Source organism: Citrus clementina, unplaced genomic scaffold (genome assembly GCF_000493195.1).
Source record: "Citrus clementina cultivar Clemenules unplaced genomic scaffold, Citrus_clementina_v1.0 scaffold_3, whole genome shotgun sequence".
Lineage (NCBI taxonomy): Eukaryota > Viridiplantae > Streptophyta > Magnoliopsida > Sapindales > Rutaceae > Citrus > Citrus x clementina.
The window spans coordinates 21,337,677-21,343,676 of NW_006262339.1; positions in this window are offsets into that span (position 1 = coordinate 21,337,677).

Below are 6,000 nucleotides of genomic sequence, written 5' to 3' on the forward strand. Positions count from 1 at the left end.
GGGAGATACTTGTTTTCCTTGAATTGCCTTGTTGGAGTATTGAACAAATTTAGGAGAGCGTCCAGGTGTGCAATGTCAATAATATTTAATTATCATAGACGCTACTGATTTGCTTGTCATGGCTTCTTTTTTGGTGAAAGCAGATTAATTCATCGGTAACACTTGATTAGTCTCGGGTTATAGTACTCATAGATTTGGTGAGACATTTCATCAAACAGGGAGGTATATGCATCAAACAACTGGCTTTAACTGGCTTTATGCCGGAAAAGGATTGAAACTTTCATTAATAACAGTCTCTTACTAAATATAATAATATACAAAATGTTAGAAAAACATTTAAAAGGGAAAAAGAATATATAAAAGAAATAAAGCTTGTAAATGTTTTTTATGCAGTAAAGAAGGACATATTAAATCACATTGCCTTGAGAGAAAAAAAAAAGTCAATCAGTTAAAAGTAGACAGTTATAATACAAAAGAACATGTTTTAGACATAAAAAAATTCTTAATATAGATCAATTATTTGACAATGATAGTATATGTATTATTAGTAGTAGTGAATCTGACACTAGTAGCAATTATTTGATAATGATAGTATATGTAGTATTAGTGGTAGTGAATCAAACACTAGCAGCAGTTCAGGTTTAGAATCAAACTCAGAATTAGAATCAGACTTATAAATTAATGTTCTAGAAACTTACACATTATTTTATGGTGAACAGACTGTGAAAAAAAAAATTGAATTAGGATATAGAGATACAAACACAAGAAAATTCTTTTGTAATAATTGTAAAGATAAACAAAAAAAAAAAGATAATACAATAGAAATACATAGAGCAGGTAGAATTATTATTTAAAAAAGAAACGGTTTATACTAAAGTAATGATAGACACATGTGCAAATAAATATATTATACATGATAGTTTAGTACCTAAAGAGAATATGAATAAGTTTAGAAATTCAGTAAATATTAGACAATTTAATGGTGAATTAATGCAAATAACAGAATGTATAAATAATATACCCATAAGAATAAATGGAGAAACATTCATTTCTAATAAAAAAGCTGGATATAAATTTATTTTAGGATTAAACTTTATATTAGGAAATAATGGTAGCATATTAATAACTCCAAATGGAGTGAATGTCTTTAAAAAATCAACATTTATTCAACCTAAATATGTGACACACATTTTTCTATACAAAAAGAAAACTTTAATGATCGAAAAAGATGTAGATATAGAATTCTTTTATTCTCTATCAGAAGAAGAAAAAGTACAAAAATCAAAAGAACTAGAAAACAAAAGTAAGCTAAAAGTAAAAAGTGATATGTATGAAGTAGTAATTTTAGATGATGAAGAAATAGACAAGTATTTAGAAGATGTAACGAATGTAGAAAAACAAGTAGAGTGTTTAGAACGTGAAAAGTGGCCTGAAGAAATTAGGAAAAAGGCAGAAGAATTAGAAAAATTAGAGATAACAGGTAACATTCCAATTAGAAAATAGGGTTTAGCTACAATGCAACTGTTGTTTCATACCTTATTTTTTTTGTCTATTTGTGATCCAACCATTGCATCCAACCCGAGAGTTGCAAAGGCTATTCCAACAGTTTGGATGTTATTATTTGGTTATTAACGATGTGGTCCCTTATGTTTACTAAAAGAATAAGAAAAGATTAAATTTTAAAATTTGGACACATTGGTCCGTTAAATATTTTATTATCAAATGTAATTTAGTAAACGAACATATTTATATATTAAAAATATGGATGGATTATTTTAACTTGCTAAAATACTCTCCACTTCCATTTACTTAAAATACCAATTATATTTTAATAATACTATTTTGTATTTAGTGTAATACAAAATTGGATAAAGTTTTATATAAATTTTGACAATATTAAAATGAAAAATAAATAAATATTAAATAAATGCTTGGATAGTCATTTAAATTCATTATAGAGTTTATAAATAATATTTTCAAAATAATAAATTTCTATATGTAAATTTGAGATTATGTAAAATTACTTATATTTTATCCCACGTATGAAGCCGATCAATTATTTATTTAATATAAAAACAAATAAATTATATAATATTTATTCTATTACTTAAATTTAGAATTATAAAGAATGAAACTTAAATTTAAAATTGATTGAGAAGGAGATAGAGAGAATAAAATTTTTAGAATTTTAAAACTATTATATTTTAATTGAGTTTATTACATAAAATTATTAAAACTTATAGTTTTTATTATTTACATAAAACAATAGGGATTGTTGAAGAAAATGCCAAATAAACTTTTTAAAATTTTGAATTATTATCTTTTAATTGGGGCTTATTGTATAAAATTTTTAAAACTTATAGTTTTTATTATTTACAGAAAACTACAGGGACTGCTAAAGAAAATACCAAAATGGTATTTGGTACAACGGTAGTTTTGCCCTAGAAAATGTAATAAGGAAGTATATAAATTAGAAATCATTAATGCATATATAACAATAAAAACACAAAATTTAGCTTATCGTTTAGAAGATAGGAAAGAATTGAAAATGCACATAAATGAATTATTAGAATTAAAAGTTATTAAAGATAGTACAAGTAGACATACAAGTCCCGCATTTATTGTAAATAATTATAGTGAGTAAAAAAGAGGTAAGAGTAGGATAATAATTAATTATAAAAAATTAAGCGACAATACTCTAGATAACAGTTATAAAATACCTAAAAAAGATGAATTACTAAATTATATACAGAACGCAAAATATTTTTCTAAATTTGATTGTAAAAGTAGTTTTTGGCAAATACGACTCTATGAAGAATCAGTACAATGGACAACTTTTAATTGTTTAGAAGGACATTTTGAGTGGTTAGTAATACCATTTGGATTAAAAAAATGTCCCACAAGTTTTTTCAAGGTAGAATGGATAGAGTATTAAAGCCTATTTTAAAATTCTATGTAGTTTATATTGATGATATTCTTGTTTTTACTCAAAATAAGTTTATGTATATTACTCATCTACATAAAATTTTAGATTGTTTTAAGAATAATAATATAGTAATTTCTAAAGAAAAATTGAACTATTAAAACAAAAAAAAAAGATTTTTTAGGACTAACAATAGACAGAGGAACTAAAGAATTACAACCACATATAGTTGGCAAAATACTAGAATTTCCAAATAAAATAGAAGATACTAAAAAAGTACAAAAATTCTTAGGATTATTGAATTACAGTAGCAAATTCATACCAAATCTTAGTGCATTCATAAGACCTTGATATAATAAATTATGTGAAGATGGACAAAAATATTTTAATAGTGAAGACATAAAATTAATTCAAAAACTTAAAGGAATAGTTAAAAATCTTAAGCCATTAACATTAGCTATAGACAGTTACTATAAAATTATATAAACAGATGGAAGTGTTAACATGTATATGTTCATAATATTGATTTTGATGATAACAAACTTTAAATGTTTTTTATTAAAATGATGAAGCTATTCATTAATAAACAAAAGCCTTATAATCATTCCAATTGTTTTCAAAGAGGTTGGATAAGTGGTATATTTCAAAATTGGAAAATGATTCTCTGCAATATCTGGCTAAAAAGATTCTGGAAATAAACGGTGAACTGTTTTCCATTTAAACGGTTAACCGATTAAAACTAGACAGTAACAAAATTGCTTAAGCTCTAACCAGTTAAAAAAAACAGAAAATACAAAAAGCTAGGAAGGCTACTGGAATTAAACTGTGAACTGTTTATTGAAACGGTTAACAGATAAAATCCAGAAGGTAAGATTATACTCATCTTGCTACTGGAAACAAACGGCAAAAGTTTAACTGAAACGGATAAGGCTAATTTATTTTGCAGGTTACTGGAAACAAACGGCGAATCGTTTCGTGCAAACGGTTAACCGATAAAATTCAGAAAGGTTATTTCGTTCAAATCTTTAACTATAAACAGATAACTAAAGTTTGTGTTGCAGGTCTCTGGAATTTAACGGCGAAAGGGTAAGTCTAAACGGAAAAGCGTTTATTTGAAATTTGGCCCAACGGTAACTTTGACCAGCCTAAACGGTTAACCATTAATAGTTAACGGCGAACCATTTTTGAGCAGACAGTCTGTAATGACTAGTTTTTCAGCTCCAAGTATAAATAAGCTCATTCAAATTCAAACAAGGTTGATCACAACACGACCATTGAACTTATATTTGAGAATACAATCTTCATAGAGCTTTAAACACATTCTTGCTTCATCTATTCACACATTGGGCATCGATTTGTAATCTTAGATATTGTGTGAGAGAAAAATAATTTGTAATATTTTATTTTGAGTGATTGTAAGTGTTGGGATACACTTGGGTTAAGAGATTGGGGATAATCTCTTGCTGTAAAGGTTCATTGACACCTTGGAAGTCAAGTGTAAGCTTTTGAAGCCTTGGAGGCTTGCTTAGTAAAATCCTCAAGCCTGGAAAGCTTGGAGGCGTGGACGAAGACGAGGTTGGCTGAACCATGTAAAAATCTTCGTGTTTGAATGTCTCTTCCCTTATCTTTTTATATTGTAATTGATTTAATTGTTATTGCTTTAAATTCGTTTTAAAATTGCATGATATTTTGTTTTAGAATTAAATAATTTTTAGAATCTCAATTCACCCCCCCTCTTGGGTTGCACACTTGTATTTCATTTGGTATCAGAGCTTGGTTCTCTTGTTAGGACTTAACCGTTTAGAGTAAAAGATCCATGGCAACCCAAAATGACTCAACCTTTAGGGAAGGACAGTCCACAACTAAACCATCGTTCTTTGACGGAAATGATTACGCATATTAGAAAACTAGGATGAGAATTTATTTACAAGCACTAGATTATGAAATTTGAGAAGTTGTATGTGATGGTTCGTTTATGTCCTTAACTAAAAATGAAGTCGGAGAAGATATTCCAAAACCTTCACAGGAATGGAATGACTTGGAAAAGAGAAAAGTTTCTCTAAATTCCAAAGCTATGAATGCCTTATTTTGTGCACTTGATAAGAAAGAATTTCATAGAGTATCTAGTTGTGAGAGTGCCAATGAAATTTGGCACAAACTTGAAGTTGTCTATGAAGGCACAAATCAAGTGAAAGAGTCGAAAGTTAGTAGGTACACTCGACAATATGAGTTGTTCCAAATGGAACAAAATGAGAGTGTTTACTCTATGTATACTAGATTTACGGACATAGTAAACACCCTAGGAGCCCTAGGAAAGACCTTCTCTAACAGTGAGAAAGTTAATAAAATCATTAGGTCACTTCCAAAAGAATGAAGACCTAAAAGAACTGCTATTGAAGAGGCCAAAAATTTAAATATTTTACCTCTTGATGATTTAATTGGTTCTCTCATTTCATATGAAGAAGATTTGGCAGCAGAAAAAGGGCATGGAGAGAAGAAGAAAAACATTGCTCTCAAAGCCTCAAAGTATGAGAGTGATGGGGAGAGTGAACCGGATGATGAAGAGTTGGCCATGCTAGCAAAGAGGTTCAGAAAATTTTTCAAGAAAACCGGTGAGCGAAGAAAATTCAAAAACTTCAAGAATTCAAGGGAGAAGAAAGAGGTAATCACATGCTATGAATGCAAGAAGCCTGGCCATATAAGATTGGAGTGCCCACTTATCAACAAACTCAAGAAGAAAGCCATGGTTGCAACTTGGAATGATAGCGATGAAGATTCAAGTGATGAAGAAGAGTCGCAAGAAGTATCAAACCTAGCACTTATGGCAATAGGAGATGATGATGATCTCAATGAGGTAAGTGATCCTACTTATGATGAATTGTATGATGTTTTTAAAGAATTGCATAATGAGTTGATGAAGATTGGTAAAAAGAATGTGTGTTTTAAAAAGGAAATGGTAAAGCTCAAAAATGAAAATGAATCTCTAAATGCAAAAATTACATGCCTAGAAATAGAGAACAAAACATTGCATGATAAAATTGAGTTATCAAATGAGAAACCTAGCACCTCACATGAGC